Source organism: Takifugu flavidus, chromosome 3 (genome assembly GCF_003711565.1).
Source record: "Takifugu flavidus isolate HTHZ2018 chromosome 3, ASM371156v2, whole genome shotgun sequence".
Taxonomy (NCBI): Eukaryota; Metazoa; Chordata; class Actinopteri; order Tetraodontiformes; family Tetraodontidae; genus Takifugu; species Takifugu flavidus.
The window spans coordinates 13,023,354-13,046,451 of NC_079522.1; the positions used below are offsets into that span (position 1 = coordinate 13,023,354).

Sequence of the window (23,098 nt, forward strand, 5' to 3'; positions counted from 1 at the left end):
ATGTGCATTAAAATGAAAATGAGAGTGTCCACATCGTTGAACATCAGCCACTCCATGTTTCCATTTCTTATTTTAATGGATTTTTTTTAAAGGGTTCCTATTTTGAGGAAAAGTTCCGAGACACAGCGAGAACATTGCGTTTCACTTTATACTGCAGTAAAAGAAAAAGATATTTATACTGACCTGGTTGAGTGTACAATAAAAACCGAAGCTACATTTTTAGTATAAATTTAACATGGATACGGAAGGAATTCCTTCTTTGGGAAGTTTATATGGAAAATGGTCTAAAACATTGGTTGAAAAGCTTTATTTCTTTCCAGTGTGAGTGAGCTGTAGCTGCGAGTGCAGACTGAAACCTGGGACTTCTGGCAGTTAATGTGATTCACGAGCGAATCCGCGTTGGAGGAGGAGGCAGATGGTACAAGTGCGCGTGTGTTGACTGCCGGCTTTTACTGCCGGGAGTTAAGGACCCGCTCTTTGTTTAAAGGTGACGGTTCTGGAGTGTCTATCTTGTTTTTTTAGCGCCATCGGCCCGTGTCAAATGTTGCACCTGAGAGAGCTACCTGCATCCATCCATCTTCCCACTGTTGGGCAGAAAGGTTAGAAAAGTAACTGCTGTTATGTAAGGCAGCGGAAAAGATGTAGGATGACAACAGAAAGTGCTGTATTCTTAATTATTCAGAGAGTGTCTGGATTCTGATGTATTAGATTCGACTCTACAGAGAGAAATAAAAGATCCCATCCCTCAAATCTGATGAGTAAGTGAGCAACAGCAGCAGACACTCAATATCTCCCAGCACAACATGTAATCCAATAAGATCTCTCACGAGGGAGGGAGCAGCTGCTGGCCTGAATCACCCATCTGAAACATGCACATGTCCTTATCTTAAATTTAAGGTAAGTATGAGAAACCCAGCAGTGAGGTCACGCCCCCCATTTTGTGTCACCACGATGCATTTTCAGCTTCAGCTTGTTGCAAAGCAGTGGATTCATTTTCATGTGAGTGTGTTGGGAGTTAAGGACCATAAATAACACCCTTTGTCCACCTTGATTACCAACAGCATTTATAGAATTGTATTCCTGCTTCTGCACACTCTGCGGCTCGTGCACGTGCACATGCACACACACACACACCCTGGATTTACTAGGATACAGCAAACACCAATTGTGTTTCAACATTGCACCAAAAGAGAAACAGAAACAAATACAGTGGTGAAGTCCAAGATTTTACATTAAACATTAAATTTACATGTTAAAAAAAGGGCTGAATTCACAGAAGCAGAGGTCACGTTGTTGGAGGGGTTGATTTTAACAGTCAAACAGCTTGTTTGTGGCGTCTGATGATGCATGCAGCCACAACAAGCAGAGTGTGATTAACACTTCTGACATCCACCACCGGCTCTCATTTCTGCTGTTTGGCCTCCTTGTCTTCCCTTCTTTGCTTTCTGATTTAAGATAAGATGAAAGTTTAATGATCCCCCTGTGGAAATTGGGTCGGTGGAGGCGTGAATGCTTGTAAGACAGTGAAAGAATGGAGAAGACAGACAGGCCATAAACAAATGGTGAGCATGTTATACAGCAGAAAATGAAAGATTTAGGTTTTGCTGAAAACTATGCTTGATGCACATTTCTGCTGAGTATTATAAATAATAATGTCTGTATTAAGACACTAGAATTAGACATATTAATTCTGTGACAGTTTGCTCAAGGTACCACAAAGCAGAAAGCACCTGTTTGTTGTTGTGATCCTTATTTTTATAACCTCCCCTCAGGAAAGTGAACAATTCTGTCTCAGGTAATCAGACACACTTTTATACAGCAGATGAGATAAAGAACTTCTGTCCCACAGCAGGAGCAAAAATCGGGTCACATTGGACACCATGAAATACAGCATTAGCTCAACAATGTGTTAATGACAGAATTTGCCAGTTAGAAACAACCTCTGCTTGAAGGAATTAACACTTGGAAGCAGTAGAAACCTTAAGTTGAGCCCTGCGGTGTGTTTAAATCTGTGGGCCGAGAGCAGTATCGATTGTCAGTAACTGTCATTTCCCCAAAGCAACAGCAAATCATCAGGACCAAATTGCCAAGCGTTTCAGTCACGCAATATGGAAAAAAAAAACATTCGAAGGAAGCTGTGAGCTTTATCTGAAAGCCAACTTGGTCTTGCTTTAAAATGCAACATATGAAGGAGCGATCGATTGTCTCAGTGACATAAAGATGGACTTTTTGGAGCCAAGAACAATTAGACACAGTCAGACCTCACCTAGCTAACAAGGTGTTAGCACCGCCAGGAATTAATGTGGCAGAGAAAGAGCCTATCAGCAGAGGAAGCATTGGTGCATAGCTGAAGAGACACAGAGAATCTGTGTGAAGTGTGAATAAATCTAAAACAGTGACTGAAATTTGTAGATATAGCTGCTGTGTAGTGAATTCCACCTACACCCATTTATCATCAGCCGCAGCTCACAGTGTGTAGTCACAAGCTTTGCCTTATCACAGACCCCAGGCAGACGAGTCTGAGCACTGCAGCCCACTGCAGGCCGCCTCTATCTTCCTGCTGTTTCTCCCCAACACTTTCAGCAGTGCAGAAGTCCTTTTACACGTGGAGACAGTGGGATCAATGTGTGCTGAGGTATGAAATGAATGTGCAGATTTAAAAACAAACCGAATGCCTGTTTGCGTCTTAATCTGCAGGCCTCAATGTTAGCGCTGACTAAACTTGCAATCAAACAACTCAGCTGTAAAGGTATGAAGATGTCATGCAGCACATTAGCAGAACCACACAACCATAAAAACAAGCATCCAGGCACGTGTGCACACGTGTGAGGAAGAACAGCGTGCTGGACATTCACCATGAATACTCTGGTAGCCCAGAATGAGTGACAATGTAGATGCACAACACATTATCCTGTGGCTGGAGTGGTAATTATGGTCTCTAATGTGGGTCCAATTACCTACACTCATCAAGCTGCACAGTTGCAAATGTGCAATTAGGTTTAATTACATGATAGAAATATTGTTAATAGTATGAGAGGATGAGAAAAGAGTGCTGTGTTTTTCTCTCTAACAGCTTCCTTTTGGGTAAATATTTCATTTATTTAAAAATGACAAGTACAACAACAAGGAAACAAAATCAGACCAATACACTGCTGAGTTGTACATATCCAGTACAGTAGTTATTTTTGAATGTAATTTTTTCCAGATACAAAATGCCCAAATGGGGCCAGTTTGTGACCAAATGTAGCCTGTGTAGGCTGGCCAGATGGACTTCTGCACTTATAATTGTTTTTAACTCCACTTCCTCTACTTTTTCCCTCCATCCAAGCTATTCAGACCTTTCCTGACTGTCATTACCAGCCATGGTTAGTGTTAGCTTAATGCAAGTTCTGCCATTTATCCAAACCTTTATATGGAACAATGTTGTCAAATGTACGCATTTTTTGTGCATCTCTCCATTATAGCAGCCCAAACCTAGACTGCAAAACATTTTTCAAGAAATGCCAGATACCCAGCTCGAATCTGTAGCAGATTCATGTGAGCCACACCGCCGGAGGTCAGAGTTCACTTCTGGTTTGACAGAGTAGTTAGCGAGGGATGTCGGCTCTGTTTTATTACTGCTACAGTAGCAGAGATACAGAGGGAAATAAAAACAGGTTTGCTGCCTCTATTCAATCAATATCACTCTTTATTTTCAAGAATACTGGTTCTTGTCCCAAGGTATCTAAAACTTTTTATTAATTGCCTCTGTCTTTTCAAATAACAGTACTTGAAGTCCTATAAAAGCTGTGCACGAACCCAAAAATGCTTGACTATCACTAAGTTGTGCACTTGGTGTTGCTCATTTGATTTCTATCTAGAATAACAATGAAGCTTTGATGGCCAGTTCATGCAAGCTGGCTAAACATATCCCTATATTAATAACTATTCTGTTAATGGTTGCTTTCACGCCTCTTTTCCTCATGAGAGGTCTCCCTCCAGCACGACTCGCTACAGCGTGTGAACGCGCATCGTTTTCCGTGCAGACACAGCGTTTGAAAAAAAAAACAACCCAAAAAACACTTTGCTGTTTCTGGTGACAACATTGTCGTGTAAATGTGGCTTCATTTGCGAGAGATGTCAACACAACCCGGCACAAAAAGGTTGTAGTGTTGCACTGCTTCGGAGACGCGTCACATCCTCATGGCTCGGCAAGCGATTTCCATTATGTAATTGCAGATAATTAATTGAACGACCTGGACTAGTTCTTTAACACCATTTACACGAGTGTTCTCACTAATGTTCATTAAAATTGTCAGGGTAAATAAAGATACTGCAGACGAGTGTGGTCGGACTGCAGTCTTCATCACTGACGTCTTAAAGGACGGAGGACGAACAGACCATCTAAACATGCCTCTATGCATGGCTGTTTGAGCCCAATTCATTAGTATATTGAAGTTAATGACATCTTCTGCTGACTCCTGGTCTGACGCACTCGATAAAACCCAGGAGCCAAGAGCAGCAGTACCGGGCCAGCGTCTCATGAGAGACACCATAATGAGCAGCTTGCTGGCACCGCAGCAGGACAGCGTGAGGCCGTGACAGTAACCTGCTGTGTAATAATGACCTTGAACCCGCACGTGGAAATAAAGAGCTGCATACACATGTGCGGGGAAACTGATATTATTTTCGTTTACCTTAAACTCACTAATGGCCAATTAGTATTGATCTTTCGAAGGCACAAAACACAGCAAGTGTTTTAGCCGCGGCACGTGTTCTTTGAACCAAGTGTTGCTTTAAAATGGCCTCGTGTTGTGTTGTGTTGTGTGGACATCAGCGAGATGATAGCATTTCAGCCTCTGTAGAGTATGTGTTTGCCTTGGAGATTTACAACTGCACTGAAAAGATACCTGAAGCTCCAGTGAGACCACAAAGCAATAACTGAAATCTAATAGAAGGGAAACTGTTATAGCTAGTGCAAGTCAACTCTTTTAATCTTTCCAAAGAACTTATGTAAAAACAGACAGCAGCTGCAGAGCTGGAGCAACAACAGCTAAAATGGTTTCAGTTTGAAACTATATCCACCAAATGCTTCCCAGAATTACCATAGAAACGCTGCTTGTGTGTGTTAGTGTCTTTTTTGGGATGTATTTCAGGAGCAGTTTCTCATCGCCCGACTAAAACCCACCAGACAACTTTTTGCCAACTCACGCCGACCTCCACCTGCCCAAAATAGCGGATGAAAAAATATCACCTATATAAGGTGATATTATTGAAGAATTGCTGCTGCTTTTGCGGCGTGTGGGGATCATTAGCTTCTGAGATGTTACACTAGGTGTTCCACGGCTCTTTGAACGTGTTGCTTCGTATCCGGGTTTGTACCTGCGTCAACATGTCGGTGACATCAAAGGGAATAGAAGAGAGGCTGTTGGTACCACATTCAGCTGCCACACTCACTGCCAGCACAACACGTGTGTTAAGAAAACCAAGTAGGAGAAAGGGCATTTTATGCATGAAAAATAGAGGTCATGCAAAAAACAATTTCAACATCAAAACATTTTTTTTAATATCTCTACCTAAATGCCCACAGTGGTCTTTTCTGAGGTTTAAAGAAAGGCGAGAAATTGCTTTTCGCTTTCATGCCACAAAAAAACAACAAATGACAGAAAATTGCATCTGTTCCTCTGTAATTTGTTCCCACTAGCTGCTGCTGCCACAACCTACATGGGTGTGTGTGTGTGTGTGTGTGTGTGTGTGTGTGTGTGTGTGTGCGTAACACAGGAGAACATCAAATGACCTTGCAGCTGAAGCGACCGCTGCCAGAGGAAGGCTGCTGATTCACAGGTGATGTTGCGTTAGGCCTAATGGAAGTTGCACAGTATGTTACGCAAGGCAGAAACAGGAAATGTGCATTTTTCCTATAAATCTCACATTACCAGACCAGACCATCAGCCAATGATGTCCATAATAATCCTAAATGTTCCCTGTGACACAGTTCATGGGTCTAATTGTCTCCTCTTACAGCCTCCTGTCTCCGACAGTGATGTAGAAAAATTAAAATGAATCTTCCTACTGAGATGCGGTACTGGTCTGGAGTGACAGCTGCACTCTTAAACTCCATTGTTAGACTAAAATCAGTGTTCCTCCTTTGCTCTCGTGTGCACGCACCACGTGGGCACGCATGCCGTCTGGGAGTAGCGTATGCGTACAAGCAAACGTGCAGCATAAATGCTGCTGCTAATGGATGCAAACGGAGCCTGCGGGATATAGTGTGTAGGTGTGCCGACTCTGCTCTGAATAAAACAAGAAGCATAGAGTTTGGCAGACAACTGGTTACTTGTCTTCAGCTGTGAAATGCATCACAGAGAAATTGTTGCTTAGCATAGAAAGGAGTGGAATGTCTGAAAGGAGCCAGTGTGTCCTTCTGTACTTTGTTACAACACATGAATGACAACGCTGACCCTAAACTGGAGGCGAAAAGAAACGGAAAATCAACCAAGCACTTGCAGAAAATACCTTAGTAGATCTTACTGAGCCACAGTGAATAGTGACCACAACAAAGGACATTATAATCCCCATTTTTATCCAAAGTACCTACAATAAGTACAATCTTCTTTTTTTGAGCAAGGTCTTTTAGTCTTGTTTTTACAATTTATGGTTTACCTTGGTCCCCAGTCCACCCACTCCCCACCCCCTTTCCCCCAAGTGCTTCTCTAATGCATCAGCTATGCTTGGGTCTGCAGATGGAACATGTAGAGTTAATTTTGAGGCTGTAGTCTTCACACCCTCTTCATCATTGATTGCGGGCATGGTCTGATTAGCAGTTCTTTGTTGCAACGGATGAGCGAGAGTCCGGCCAATTTTCTCCACCATGTTCGTAGCATCCATGTTGAGAATTGGAGAAAGAGATTCAGCCTGTCACGTTGGCAGGATATCATATTCCATCTGCAAGGGAACATTGTCAGTATGCCAGCAGATGGTTGATGGCTGTATATGTAATAATAAGTAATAACTTTAACCACAACAGCTGCTGAAGCTAATAAGTGCTTCATAAACAGTGCTTCAATATATTTTTTGGAGTCTCGTTTTCTTCACCATTTTTTCCCTTTCAGGGTCACAGGGAGGGTACACAATGGGAGAAGGCAGCATCCACCCCTGGATGAGTGGCCAGTTAATCACAGAGCCCTATATGAGCATTTGTGGGTTCGGTACCTTGCTCAAGGGTACCTCGGCAGTGCTCTGAAGGTGTTCTGGCACCTCTCCCACTACCAGAACACCTTCCAAGGTTTGTCTGTACTGGGGCTCAAACTGAGAACCCTCTGCTTCTCAGCCCAGCTCCCAACAGACTGAGAAACCACCGCCCATTTGTTGTGAAATTAATAAAAAAGATTGTGTGTTGTGTTTAATTCTTTAATATTGGAGAAACCATTTCACCACTCCAGACAGATTTCTTTTCTTAGCCTCACAACAACTTTAATTGCATCTGTTATAACGTCAGCAATCATGAGCATCAATCACGAGCAGCAGGACCACCTCTAACTTCTATCCCTTTGTGCATGAATATTTGTGATTTGCGCCACTGGCTCGAACCTGTTTCTACAGTGACGTTTTGTAATTCCTCACAAAAGTCAGGCTTTAATCAAAATGCAACTAGTCAAACACAACAGAGCCCCTGAACAAATCACATAATCTGCTGCTGAAGGCGCCTTATTTAATACACACGAAGGCATCGTGTTGAATACGCTATAAAAACATTCAACAGCGACACATGCAGTGGATATCTTATGGCTTCCAAGCTGATGAAACACAGTCTGGTTAGTGGGCTCGTGTGTGTGTGTGGGTGTGTGTGTCTGCTTCAGGTGACCCGCTGAGATGCAGCACACCACACCGTCACGTTGGAGTTAAAGTGGGTGCTATTAGTAACTCCTGTGATCCCACAAGTCCAAACACTTCTGCAAAGGATAATCTGACAAACATCATGTAGCACATTATAGGAGGAAATTACATGCACGTCATGGTGCATGGAGCTAAAAGAGGTGAAACCAAAGTCATGCTCATTAACACAAGAGGCTGAGGCTTCTTTCTCCCAGGAAAACATTTGAAACATCCTATCAAAGCAGATTTTGTCACCCCCTGTGTAAAGCGCTATATGTCAAATGTGGCGAGTCCTCTGGTGCCGCTGTTAAATTACTTCGGTGTAGGAAGGGAGGTCCTTACGCTGTGGGGCAGTTAATATTCTCTTCTCACCCTTGTTTTACTCCCTCCTCTCATTTCATGCACAATAACTCTTGGAGATGAAGGGCTCATATTTGGAGAAATGCAGCACATCAACAGAGTGGCATTCATGCGAAATATTTAATTACATTTGAAACAGAAGATGCAGAAAATCCTTTTCACTTTAAAAGGCACTAATATGATCACGCGTGTATTTACATCCAAATATCTTTCAGCAGGTTTGTTCAGGCCTGCAGTCTCCTAAAGACATTCTAGTGGGTTTTTGGTGCTCTGTCACATTATAATTGAGTGGTTGTTACATCTAAATAGCTGAACATGTCTAAAGAGAAAGCTTTAAAAAGTATTGTGTTTGCCTGCCTGCTCTATGTAATGCCAAGTTAGACATTGGTTACTATGGCTACACTTGCACCATGCATGAGCTTTCTGTCTCTGATGTGTGTTTTATGTTTAAATTAAGGTTCAATGGTGTGATGTGATCCTGCAGAAATAATAATAAAGCATTTCTTTTCTCATGAAACAGGGTGTCATTACTGTCATCTAATTAAGATAATGAGTGAGTAATTTTTTTAATTATTTGGTATTGCCTTGTCAAGAAATAAAATAAATCATGTCCAAGTGGCCTGACACATATGAAATATGCAAACTTGGACACAACGGTAACTACCACATGTCAGCATAGTTATTTATGGGTGCGGGACATCGTCAATGGTGTCTCTTATGATTTCTAGATCGAACTTCTAGTTCAGAGCGCCGCACAATCTGAACAAGCCCGAGTATAAACACTACTGTTTGACTAGGGAAACTGCAAGACCACTTCACACTGTCAGCAATCAGTTAGTGGAACATTTTTCGAACAAATACGAGATAACGCACAATTTTCTGAACTACCGTGATGACAGACTGTAGGCACCACACACAGAGGTAACATTGCATGTGATAATTTGCACATCTGGAATGTTGAATCTCTTGAGGTTACAGAGGGGTCCTCCCATCGAGGAGACACGAACATCAGGTGGGGAAAGTGAGAGGAGTATACCAGGAACTCTGGCGGTGGGAATGTGCCTAATGTTGGAGTTCTAGCTGTTTGGTCTGCTATTCACTGTATCTGAAGGTCACCCACACCTCTATAGAGTTTGCACAAAAAAATCTGCCACCATCAGCAGCGTTATTTGCATTAAAAAATAAGTGAAAGTGACAAAAAATGGTGAGAACAGTAAAAATCATGAACAGTAAAAAGGATGCCGAGCTGCTCCTCCTGTGTGCTGTGACATCAAAATATGTCCTTGAGCGTTCTTCCAGCAGAGGGTCCCTGGGTAACCTAAATCAGGAGGCAGCACAGAACCATCCACCAGCCGTAGAACAGAAGAACAACCCAGTGTAATATTTAGCAGTATGAAAAAGTCCTTGATATGATCTGTTACTCTACTGCTAACACCCACCTGCTGCAAAGAACACTGCTGTCACACTGCAGTCGCACACGCAAACACACAGACACACACATACGGACACAAACACACAAATTCTCTTTCTCACTACCTTTAGCAATTCGGAGTCTATCTGATCTGTTTCAACTGGGAATGTTCAACATCCCACGTAGAACCTTGCCGTTTCAAACCAAAGCAGGAAATCAAAAGGGGTGTAAATAACAGACGGACAAAGTTTATAAGGCAAAATTAACGTGTTGTTAAAGTTTGGCTGGTGATTTTTGTTCCAGAGACCACTGTGAACCAATGTGCCGTGGACCAGCATCAGGGCATTGTTAGAGCTGACCTGGGGCTGTCAGAATTATTCACGTCAGGCCCATGCATTCAAAATTGATGGGAGATTCTAAGTTCATGCACATAAAACATGTTTGCAATCATAAACATGAACTGCAGCTCATCTGCATTACAACAGCAACAGCCTACATTATGGTAATGAGTGCTGCTGATTTTGTCAGTGTTTGAGTTCACGTGTGTGCTTGTGTGTGTATTAAGGTGAAAATCAGCCACCCCGCTGTGCTCAGCTGTGCTCCTTGTCAGGTGGAGAACCTGTATTTCTAAAATGTCACCTTTTCACAGAGGGTAAGGTAAAATTGCAGCCTGAATCGCAAACTTTGATCACTTGTTTGATGCTATTTAAGCCCCTCTAATCCAAATAACCCATTTTTTAGTCATCTGTTTGTGAGCCAAGTTGGTGTTCCCTCAGGGGACACAGAAGAGAGAAATAGGAGATTAAAAATTAGACTTAAAAATCAGACTCTGACATTTTCTAAAAATGAAACCAAACTTAGAAAAAATGATGTTGCAAAACTGACATACATACAAAACTGACCAATTGACTATTACCTTGTGTGCTCCCTATGCCTCACTCGTCCCTGAACTCCAACCCCCTTCCTGGTACTGCAAACTCCAGAGTCCCTATTGTCAATTCCACTTCAATTACAGGAGCAGAAGCCACCCCCACCTCCCCCAGCACAGCACGTTTCAGGTGTCCCTTGAAACACGAACATCTTTGACTGCAAGAGCATACCGAATTGGTTTCTCGGATGATCAAACAGTCCAAAAAGCTCTCTCTCCATGTCAGCGTCTTCCAAATCTTGCTGGACAAGCCATGAGTAATGACAATGGGGTCTGAGTCAACCCGTTTGGCTTTGTAATCTCGTCCATAATTCCCTTCATCGAAGGGCCAGGGGTCATAAATAAACAAAACAGCGAATGGTGGTCAAACTAGACCACGGGGAGGGATGGAAGGTTACAGCACTGATGATTGAGAGGGACGCAGTGGCTGCCATGCAGCGATGCCTGCAATTACTTATTATGCTGAAGGTGTGATGGGTGAGGAGGCGGGAGGAGGGGTAAAGGGAGCACTCAATAGTGAGGCTGTCTAGAGGTTGGGTTGCTGCTGGACCCTGTGATCATGGGAGGTGGGGGAGGAAGGGACCCAAACTGTGTGTGTGTGTGTGTGTGTGTGTGTGTGTGTGAGCAGCAGAGCTGGTCCATCAGCTGTGGGCACTCATCCTTGAGCCATGAGCACAGCAACTAGGTGCACATTTGCAAGCCTCAGCAAGGTCAGAGAGGCTTTGTTTGCAGTGTCAAAATGGAGGACAGGAAGCAGACAGTTTGTCGGGGTGGAGAGGTGGCGGGGAGTCGTCACTGTCCCGTGGGGGTGGGGACTGGGACTTTGATTGGACCTTGAACTCCTCTTTAATCTGCCTGCTCACAAAAACAAAATAAGCGCCCGCTGTTCTGAAACAGAGCTGCAGGTGCTCAGAGGAAAGGATGCCAGTAAATCGTGTGATTTTATAAGCCACACCATGCCATCTCGACTGAAAGCTACCGCATCCCACAGATGTGCCAGAACAAAGTCCTTTTTAACATAAACACATTTTCATAACATACCACTAACTCAAGTATTTAGCATACGATGCGATACACACGGAGCCACCAGGGACGGACAGCAGCAGCAGTGTGGCGGAGTTCGTTAGTAAATCTTTGGTTTGTTCAAGATCCGTCAAAGCAGCAAAATAATGAAAACCTGAACATGAATGCAAAAATGTCTTTGTGAGACTGTGGCTTTGAATGTGTAGAGTTACAATCCCACTGGGTTAAAAGGTTAGGATGAAATGATTAAAAAAGATTATCCTGTCACTTTTCTCTCATTCCCTCCTCATCGTCTCCCCCTCACCTACTTGCTTTTAAAATTCTCAGTGGTGCTCCGTCTAAAAAAGGTGAAAAATAACCTAGTTGATCAAGACTTGATTAATGGCCTCACAAAGTTAGGCCTTTTGAAAGTAGTGTTAATTGTATGCAGCGGCAAAACACTATTGTGAAAATTCCCTAGGTTAGAGCAAAAGCATTGCAGGCTATAAATGTCCCCTTTATGAAGTGTGCTGTGAGTGTGCAGAGGGAGGGCCTATTCATCTGCGCCGAGTTTAGCTTTATCAAAGTCACACGCGGCTGAAAATATGCAATCACACGCTGAATATACAAAAGGCTGGAAATGAATAAAGGATTTGGGCAGGAGGAAAGTCCACAAGCCCTGGCTCACCATCAAACAGCACCGTTCAAAGAGACAGACAAAACACCTCCAAGTGTAGCCAGTATTAAGGAGAAGCAGACATGGAAAGGTTAAAGTAGAGGTGGGAGAAGGTGGGATTTAGCCTGCATCAGGTTTCGAGAGTGAAAGCATCTCCTTGCTCATTATAAAAGCACCAAACTTAAGAAAAACTGTACAGAAACTACCAAATCAGCATGCAAACACATGCTCCTCTCTGCCCTCTGCAGCTGCTGCTATTGGCACCGAAGATTGAACAAAGCTGCAGTGGACTGAAAGTTATTTCCCAATAGAAGCAAAAATATACTTTAATTACAGCTCCAGCACATATCTTTGTTTTTTAAAAAAACCCTCATTGGACAGTTTTTGCCTGCTTGCTACTGCTCATTTAGAGCCCCCCCACATACAACGGCGGGGAGGGTCCAAACGGGCGCTGCACACGGGATGCAACAGATACAAACTGCGGGAAAGGATTACCCACACTAAAAACCACCATTGCAACGATCCCACCGCAGGTGGGACCGCAGCCGTTTTCTTTGCAGAAAGACTTTTAGGGAAATTCAAAGAAATCCTTTCAAGAATTACAAAGTGAAATCTCTGACATCTCGGAAAGAGATGATACAATTAAAATGCAAATTACTGAGGCACAGAAGAAGAACTTCAAATTTTCCCTCTGCATCATCTAAACATGCCCAGACAATTGGTGCGAGAATTGCCTGTCCATGAACACATCGCTGTCTTCAGGCCAACAGAAGGAGAAAAAAACCCCTGAGAAACAACAAAAGCTTTGCTCTGTTCTATTGATCATAAACTGCGTACAAGCTGGAGAGGAGCAGTGAAGCAAATGCCGTTCAAAAAATGGTGCTGCTGATGGACAACTCGCCAAGCCCGTGCCAGCCCAGAACTGTAAATTAGCAGTAAAGCAAACCCCCGCTGTAGTGGGTTCCAAGCGAGATCCAATCCAGCCATTTCCAAACAAAAGCAGCTTGAAAAGCTGACAACATCAAATGTGTGGTTGGCTCGAATGGTCAGGACCACCACGGGGTGGTTGCAATGTCTTTTTCCAATTTTAGTTTATGTAGATTCAATCCTGTGTGTTTTCACTTTCATACGAGTTGTGGGGCTTTTGGGTTTTGACAGCATTAATGTGCAAATATGTGTGTTTGTGTTATTCTCTATTCAAGCTGTAAATTTAAATTCTATCCAATGCTTTTCTTCCTCCAAGAGGCAAACACCATCAGACAGACATTAAGTGCAAAACCGAGCATTTTTACAAGTGCCTCAATTTGTTGATTAAAGATTGATATTTGCCCAAAGTAGAACGTTATAACCTAGTATGAGGACATTGTTCTGAAAGATGTATTTCATTATCTTGATGAGTTATTCTCACGCTGAAGTCAGAACACTGCATATTCTAACGCTCTCATCGCGCCATTATATTTCCTGGCTGAAGGAGCTCTGAAATAAAGCTGTTTTATTTTTTTTTTTTTTAAACAAACGTTCAGACAAGTTACACGGGGCTACCAGCAGTTTACCTGATGCTAGCACAGCGGCCTCCACGCGCCAGTGCCCTCCATCCTCAACAACATGAAAGGCATCATTTGCTTTCACTCTTCACCCCTGTCGAGGCTTGACACGACCAGAAGTCCGGTACGGCGTGGAGTGGGGAGCATGAACGTGGCAGGTTCTGGATAACCTTCAGCCTTTGGAACACTTATTTCAACACTGAGACGCCATGAAAAATCAGTGGTATAAACCCTGGTTCATCTAGTTTTCTGGCTTCGCAATCATGAGAGAGTTTTACATGAAATCAGAGATTCTTGCTGCTCAACGGTTGAAACCCTCGCATAGTCTAATTTAAACTACCGTAATCTTCTGAGATGAGATTTCCCTTTCAAACTGTGATGGCTGGAAAGCCTGCTAAAGACTCACTTCTTTGATTGCTTACAAATAGACCTGTTGAATTGGAATAATGTCCAAAAATGCCAGGCACCGAGGGAGATAACCACCAAGTAAGCTTTAACGTCTCATGACGTGGAGATTGTGCAGCTTGGCTCTGCCGATCTCTGCTGCTGTCTCTAAATCTGCCAGCAGGTCAAGTAGACCTAATTTCACATAAGCACAGCAGCTGCCATTCTGGAGCTAATATGCATTCAAATATGGGATGTTTCACGGGGGAAAACGATCCGCTCTTCTCTCCTTCGGGGATAAATTACCTTTTTCACTGACAACCAGAGTCATTAAGGGGAGTTCATACAGACTGAAGGATGCATGCACATTTCCTCTCCTGCTCATCACCTTCTCTACCGCCTGCTGTGCCAACCTAAATTCTCCCCCGAGGCTGGTGTTTAAGGTTTACAGTCCTAATGACCCACAATAATTCAGCTGTGATTGATCGGTAACGTCTACTAATGAGATACAACCAGTGTTGGCAGGTCGGGCGCTTTAATCGTCTTTCCAGCCAGATCAAGGATCAAGCGGTGTTTCCTGATATCTTGCTGTGTGGTCAAATAGCTCAGCGCTGCTGGCTGGGGCCCAGCCTGCTGTTCACTCACTGCCTTTTCCCCCACACACCTGAGAAGCTGCACCCAGGTCGCACCTCTTCCAATGATCTTTCTGGGGGTGAAAGGAGATAAAGGAAGATGTACGAGTCGTTGGTGTAATGTATTCATTGGGAAGAAAATGGCAAAATCGGGCTTGAGAAGCAATGAAGGCTTTGGGGATTTTGATAAATTATTCAATTAGCTCCTCACAGACCAACACTCCGACTGCCTGAGAGATGAATCTGTCTGCAGAATTACTAGAATTTAAACTGGCTCCATAATCAGCATGATAATGAAATTATGGAGGAGAATTTTATGAATGTGACAAAGTGCAGTAGAATCCTTATAACCGCGAATGTGGATTTCTAAACTGATCTGATCGACTATATTGGATCAGCTGATATTCCGCATTCAATGATATTTGTGTGATTTGATGTCTTTGATGTCTTAATTCCCAAATCTGATCAATGACTTCATTGTTGTTTCTACACTTTTTGCAGATCCTCCAGTTGCGTAGATTGTGGTTGGTCGACATGTTGGCGACAAGCTCAAAAAATGAACATTGCTAAGACGTAGCCCCCACTCCACATTTAAAACAATGAGACAGGATTGCGTTTGTCTCAAACAAAACAGACGCGACGGCCCAACCACAGCACATCGAGCACTTTTTTTCTAAATATTTTGCCCAAACCACACAGGCCTGAGTCGATACAGGGTCACTTGTGCAGCTGAATCAGCCACTTTGTGATCAGATGCCGTTTTTAAGCCAGAGATGTAACAAACATCAGTGACTGAAAACTGAAACAAGATGGGGGTCGGTCTTCACTGAGAATCCCATCTATTTCTATTATAGCAAGTGTATTCATACATCTCTGTCCTCATTGAAAAATACAAAACCTATTTTTTTTTCTCTTTATGCCCCAGAACATAGCTGGTAATAATTTGGCATGTAGAGCAGTGATTAGGAGAGTGGGAGTTAGGAAGCACTCGCCAACGCGCAGTAATTGCTAAAAACATTATAGTGAGAGGAGGTGAACCCATGTCCTTTTCTCCATTTACTCAGCACGAGAGGTGATCTTTTCACATGCTTCCTGCTCTTGGTGCAGAGGAAACGTGCACGCGTGGCTTGTATGGAACACCTGCCATACACATCCATATCTCTGCAGGCTGTCAAAGATGCTGACAAGATGGGGAGAAGGAAAGATCCCAAATCATGCCACCTCTAATGGAGGAAAATGTCAGAGGAATCACAGCGTGCCTTCAATTATTCAGACTACCTTCAAAGGACTGCTTACTCTACATCTAAATCTGGCCCGCAGGAATCAAGATGATGTCATAGTGATGCCATCACAAGCAAGGGGCAGTTAAATAAGAGGTCATTTACCTGGCAAAGGACGAAATATGCAACGGTAAACTATTGGATTTTTACTCAAACTGGGGATTTTTTCATATATCGAACCTTGCCCAAGGTTTGGTATCGACGACGAATAAAGCCGAGACCCACAGCAGTACACGTGTTATCGTTATCGTTAGGAACTAAAATATAAAGTAGCTTTAATTGACGCCATATCCGAAATGTCCCTACGCTTGTGAAGGAGCTGTAATAAAGCAGCAGGATGCACCACATTTTCTCTTCAATTATTAACTTAGCAATTCCCTTTGATGACAAAGGCAACCCAGAAGACACATGCAAGGGTGATAAGACCTCGGCTTCATTAAACAGCAGCAGTGAAGAAGGAACCTCAGAGGCAGGAACATTAACATATTCAAGGATACTGTGTCAGTTCCTGTTTTATTAAGCAGAGGAAGCTGTGTGCAATGCATGGCCAGCACGATGGCCTATCATGAAGCCCATTTGAAACCCAGTAATAAACTACATCCATGACTGAGCAGCTATTTGAGAAACAGACATGAAGCTGAGGTAAGTGTAGCATAATATACCTGATACAGCTGGCTCCCCTCTAAGGCGATGTGAGCTCCTTTACTTCATCTTATCTCTGGGAAAAAAAAGAAAAAAAAAGGTTATTAGAGAAGGAAGAGGCACCTTATGGGATTTTACATTTCAAATGCAATAAACATCTTTCCAGAGGCTCTAAGCTGTATCTAATTTAGCAGAAAGTTGAACCTATTCCGTCAGAAATGTAAATAATAAATCAGAATCACAAAAAGGACCAGATGCCTGTACAGGATATTACACACAGATAGGCACAGATTGTTTGGTTGAAATTGCTCCTGATGCAGACTACTAGGGGACTTTAGGAGTTATCAGCCAATGGCTGATCAGTATGCTGCGGCACACAACCGCAACAAATAGGTGGGGGGTGGGTGGGGGGGGGGGTGTATTGATGTGCGCTCTTTTATGAGAACTTATCATTCAAGACCTACTTACACCCCGAAAAAGGTCAAATGAAATTGTCAGTCATCAAATTGAGTTTTTTGGTTGAGTAATACGACAGCCGCTGCACCCACGTGCATCCAGCTCCTGAAGCTTTTCAGGTTTTCATTCACCTCGGGAGGTTGTCATTAAACACACACCTACAGAAATCATGTCAAAAGAAAGTGTTTCATTTCAGCATCCGAGGCTTGGCACCATTAACAACTGTGGGGAATAGTCGAGTGCGGTGGGAGTACTGAGACGGCTGCCGCGTGGTCTCAATGTGGCAGGACTTCCTTTAGTTTAGTTCCCTGAAAAAACAAAGCCAAATGCGTTGATTCGAGTTAATGGTGTTGCTGATCCTGTTTAAAGCCGTCCAAAATGCCCTCTGAGGATTAAGGCGACGACGGTGATGTCCAGAATGTGTGTGGGCTGTGGTGAGTATCACATGAGAAATTAATGTGTTTTTGAATCTATATTATTCCTCAGTGGATTCAAAATTTTAGCAGACAGTCAGCAAAGCACCAAAACACTGGGCTAATGCTGCGTTATGAGTTTGATTACTTTTAAATCCTGTTGGAGCCCCATTTATTTTAATATCATTTCATATCATGTATTTCACTTTGAAAGCTCACTTGGGTTGTTTCCCCAGTTATTGAAGTACTCTTCAGACCATAATATAAATGCCCAATAGCTAAGGTCTCCTGGGTGACCAATAAAGCCTGAAAAAATACTGGTGCTGCCTTTCCTGAGCCTTAAAATCCAGCTGGAATGAGAAAAGCAAATAAACATACAGACCATTACGATGTGACTATCAAACTGCTGCGCAGGTGAAGACAGACAGCAGCAGCATCACATCAGGTCAGGATTGAGCCCTGTCACCTCTCGCTTTCAGACAGAGAGCAGCGGGCGCCAGGTAATTGGGAAGTACTTCCCAGCCCCCGTTTTGAGTGGCATGCCTCAGCCGTGGCAGGGAGTCAGTTACCTGACCGACGGGGAGACGCGTCAGGTTGACAGCTCAGCGGAGTAATCACAGCCCTCCATTAACAAGCTGCCCACATGCCAAAAAGGTTTCTGAAGGATTCAGTATCAGGCAGCACCTTTTCAGTCAGAGGAAGGAGGCAGCTGGGGACCAATCAGCTCGTAGGAATACAGAGAATTACTCATTAGCGCAAACGTGTTTTAATGGCCTTGGCACAATTCTTTCTCGGTGCTATTTCAGACAATTCCTCACATATTTACATGATAACATGAGTCTTTTCACCAGTAAATAAAAACCCATTGCTTTTGGAATGCATTAGGCCACCCACCGCTGTCACCATGCTAATTAGCATAATATGAATTATTGCCATCATTACAGCGTGTGGCCAAAAAATTACAATGGATCTTAATTATTCAACAATGGGCTATAACACAGGGAGAGAAAATCCAACTTCGGTTTGTGCTGCCAACAATCATTAGAGTTTGTATCTCTCTTCCCTTTGGGAAAAGAACCTGACTCAATTCCTCTGTTGTGGAAACCATCTCTGAGATTGTGATGAGCTGTGATCTTCCTTCCTGCCACCGGAGCACTCCTCGTATCATTCATCCATGAGTGCACATCTCAGAAATTACCCTAAGAGCCCACGAAAGCAGTTTATAAATACGAATTTAAGAGGTGATAATAATTAAAGTAAGACATCTACTGAATTACTTAATTGTTTTGGTTCCAGGATATATGCTAGCGGAGAATACAAAACCAGTCATAAATGGATATATTATCATTATGATTTCCACACCTTCATATGATGCCCCGTTGTGGGAACTATGGAAATGTGACCTCGAATGTTTCCTTTCTAAACTAATTGGATTACTAAGGAATTCATCAATTCTAGATTAGCATCACAAGTAAATTGCAAAAATAAGCCATCTAAAAAGAGACACTAATTTCTGCACCTAAATATCTATTCTTTTTCCATCCACCTGCTGTAAATCATTGTCATCATTGTAAAATGTGCACTCCACATTTATTTTTGTTCGCTTCAAACCTAAATTGTATCGGAGCATAATCCCAGGTCAGCGTGTACTGGCCTCATTAGAGTAGAATTTTGATGAAAGATAAAGGCTTTAGCTGAGTCCCCAGCTCTGCTGGTACTGCAGGCTTTCTCTGACCTTTCTGAATAAGTTGCCTCTCAAATTTCAGTCCATCTAAAATGGAGACAGGGTGATTACAGCAAACATCAATTTCAGCTATAAACTGCTGCTGTTCAATGGTGAAATGAAGCAAGAGACCGAAATGGAGTTTCGTGGAAATGCCTTCCCCAAAATGGAGAAAATGGACCTCTTTACACTATAGTCATAATTGTCACATCTGTTGAAACTTTAATTCATCTCAGCATCCAACTGACTGATGTGGAGTGATATCTAGAATTCTGGAAACATTTTTCGGAGGATAAGATAATAACTCTTAGTATGAAGGAGCAGTTTCAAATGACAGCAGGTTGGTAGTTGTGAGGTTTCCCTTATTTTGGTCAGTTGAGGAGACCTATCCAAAGAGCTAAATCATGCAAGATTACTTTTCCTGGCTTCTTCGTATAATATGTCTGACATGATGTCACAGGTGTCATTTTTTTTGCTCTGCTGTTTGCTGAAATAGAGGTACATGGTTTTAATTTTTTTTCCGTTATTCCAAGAATAAGGAAACAGAGTAACTTTCCCCATATAAATTACATTTCATCACCTTAACAAGACACTTCAAGATAATCCCCTCACAAATTATACGTTTGTAAATGCTTCTGACATTTCATTTCAACTACCCAGATCTGATTCAAAATGACCTGGAACTTGATTAGTCTAATTACACACGGAGCAGACAACACACGGTGCACTTGTTTCCGTGCATTTCTGATATGACTGTAGCTTTAAGTGTTTGACCTTTTCAGTGCACAATTCCTCATGAAAGCTCTAATTAGGGGCCCATTACCATCCGAGTTTCCATCAATTAAGTCCTCAAAGATTTCGTTTTCCGTGCAGTTAAGGCAAATGTCAGCTTAGGTTGGTAAAAAAACCTAACCTGTCATTGTGGTGATGAATAAAAGGGAGTTGAACAAAGAGAGGCTGGTTTAGGGGAGGGAAGGCATCGACTAAACCAACTGATGTTCCATCAAGTGTCGTTTAAATGTGCACAACTGTGAACATTTTGATTAAGAGTTTTTTTTAATTCCATTTTAAGATGTCTCCTGTTACAGCCAAGGACAGAAAGAGTGTTTTTCTCTTCTCATCGAGTCCCTGCTGGTTCACATTATAGAGAAATGAATTTAAACAAAACGCATATCTACTCAACCTTCCTCGATGGCACTAATAGAACATCTTATTATTACAGGGACACAAAACACGACCATCATTCAGTTAGAATACAGGCTAACAGCTCCAAGGTTTTTGACGAAAGCCTCAATTACACGACAATGTTTTTGTTTAAAAATGCAAAACTTCACTTCCATTTTGGCTGTTGTTGCTGATGTTTTGAAGATGTGCACTCTTGTGATCCCTCTCTTCTTTATAAGAGCATGTTTATCCGTCTCATTCCTGCCAACTACTGGCCTGGTATGTGTGATACATTGTATCGGTGGCCTGGGTGCATGGCCGTCTGCACAGGAAGTGTCTTACAACGAATTCTGAAAATGTTATTGTGTAAATGGAGCCTGCAACACGCCCTCTTTTTGTTTCCCTTCCTCCCCCTGAGCTCAGAGCTGAGAGGCCAGCTGCTCTCATCAGAGAGAAATGGGTCATATCTTCCTCATTTGTCTGGAGCCACTTGGTTCATCACCATCATATGAAATGAGTAAGACACTCTCAGGGCCTTTTTTTTAGCATTGCATTCTTCTCTACACGCGCTGGCCTTCAGCAGGATGAGGTCTGGCCGACTCTCCTTCTCTAGGAAACTAAAGAAATGATCTGATCACACGGGGCCAATCAAGGAATATGTGATGGCTGTGTGTCGCTGCAAGAGAGGTTCTTTCTTTTAGTTCAGACAAAGGGGGACCAACAGAGCCTGACCTGTTGTGACAGGGGAATGCACAAATGCGGTACTCGAGCTGCTCAAGGTTAATTACACAAATGCTAGCAGTGAAATGTAAAAAAATTAACCTTCTATTGCTGTAGAAATGATTTTGCCACATATGCATAGGCCCTCTTTTATCCCATAGTCATTTCAGGTAGAAAACTATGCCCACATTAGCTGTTGTACTTCTTTAAAGCAGCAAAACATAGGCTGCAGAATTAGCAGTCCGAAAAAGGAGGATTAAAGTTAAGCTTCCTAAGATTTGTGGGGATTTACCAAGCTAACATTGATTTGTGTTAAATAAAATCATTTGATATTTATGTTGTTGTGCACTCTCAGAATTTTCCACCACTTACATTCTAAAACATTTACATATGCAGCCATGCCCAACATTGTAACTGCTCTAGACCAGCTATTCTTTAATTTACATTGTGAGTTAATGTGCTGTAACTCTAAAACATCATTACTGAACAATTAACTGGAATACATGAATAAATCATGTTGTGCTAAATCTGCACTCTGCATGTAACATCATGATGCATGAGTGTGCGTCAAACATAAGTGATGCTACGACAGCGTGCTGCTGGACAAAGATGTCCTCCACAGGCTCACCATGCAGATGTCACTGCCATTGAGTATTCACTCAAGCCCCCTCCGTCCAGCACCTCTCTGCCCTGTCAAAGGGAAAGAAAAAAAAAGAGGAGACAAGCCCTTGATGCGTGTGCCTTTGATCTCACTTGGGCACCTCTGCTCCACCTCCTTTCTTCCTGCCATCATCCTCCTTCTGCTGAGGAGCTGTCAAAGGTTCAGAGGACTCCGTCTGTCTGCTCTGGTCCCTCATAGCACCCGACTGTGTCTCCTGGCCCTTTCATCCCTGCACCTAACGCTTTGTGATGGACGCCGCCACCACCCAAAGTCTAGCCTCAGCCAAGCAGCCACCATCCCTTCTCTCTGTGGCCGCCAGTGAATCAGAAATGGCTTTCTCTGTTCAAAGTGGAGCCATTTGTGGGCACTGAAGTTTCATTCCTCACCATGAACAGCTAATTCAGGAGGTAAAGTGTGATGGGGGGCATCAACAAGGCTGCCCTACATCGACATGCCTTCCCCATTAAATGCTCTTATCTGCTGCACTTTTATTTATTAAGCCATCGGCACCGACATGGACAGCCCATTGACACCCTGTGGGAGGTGTGTGACCCTTTGATATAACCGTCATGCACTATGACCTCCCTGTCTATCATCACTCTTGGATCATGCAGCAATGTGTCAGCGAAGGAGAACAGTTGGTCTCGCAGCTCTCTCCGTGGGCTTTGTGTGCTCTCTACAGCCGAGTTTTTGTTATCTTCCCGTGAAGAGATCCAGCGGCCGGCCCATGCTTCAGCAACGCAATGAGCCGCGCCTGACTTAAATCCCTCGTGCTATTACATATTCAATTAAATTTGTAGTCTCCGTGCTAGTAATTGTGATGAATGCACAGGGCGATAATTTCTTTGTGTCACAGTCTCACACGAAAGGAGATGGCGGGGGCTGACAAAGCGCACAAGTTGATTGGATCCCTTGTTGCCGCAGGGTGAAACGGTGGAGGTTAATGATGCAAGCAAGGACAAAAGTGTTCTGAATGAGACTAGAAACTAGCACACAATGCGTCACTGACAGGGGTCACAAAAATAGTGTGCAGCAAGACACTTTCCAAGAAAGGTGCCTTGAAAATGTAGTTTGGATGGGAACAATGGCCCATTGCACTTTTTCCTTTTCTTATAACAAGAACGGCCTCTTCCAAGTTTGAAGGCTGATTATGTCTAGAAAAATATCACGCAAGAAAAGAAAAAGAACCTTTTACTCTCCGCTCAGCCAGCAGATGAAGCCATGAAAGTAGTCCCAGTAGTAGAACCT

General features: G+C 43.0%; 1 protein-coding gene across 7 annotated transcripts in view; it reads right to left on the reverse strand.

Moving 5' to 3' along the window:
* The window catches only part of LOC130522782 (beta-1,3-galactosyltransferase 1-like), a 69,855-nt gene that overhangs the window by 16,384 nt on the left and 30,373 nt on the right, over positions 1 to 23,098 (reverse strand). For 3 of the 7 annotated variants that reach the window (XM_057027495.1, XM_057027496.1, XM_057027498.1), the window contains exon 2: positions 16,734 to 16,789. The exons of 1 other annotated variant lie outside the window; for it this stretch is intronic. The gene's annotated coding sequence lies outside the window, so the exon portion shown is untranslated. Of the gene's footprint in view, positions 1 to 183; positions 351 to 14,823; positions 14,866 to 16,733; positions 16,790 to 23,098 lie in introns of those variants that run through there. 3 more of the 7 variants (XM_057027499.1, XM_057027497.1, XM_057027500.1) reach the window with 2 other exon arrangements.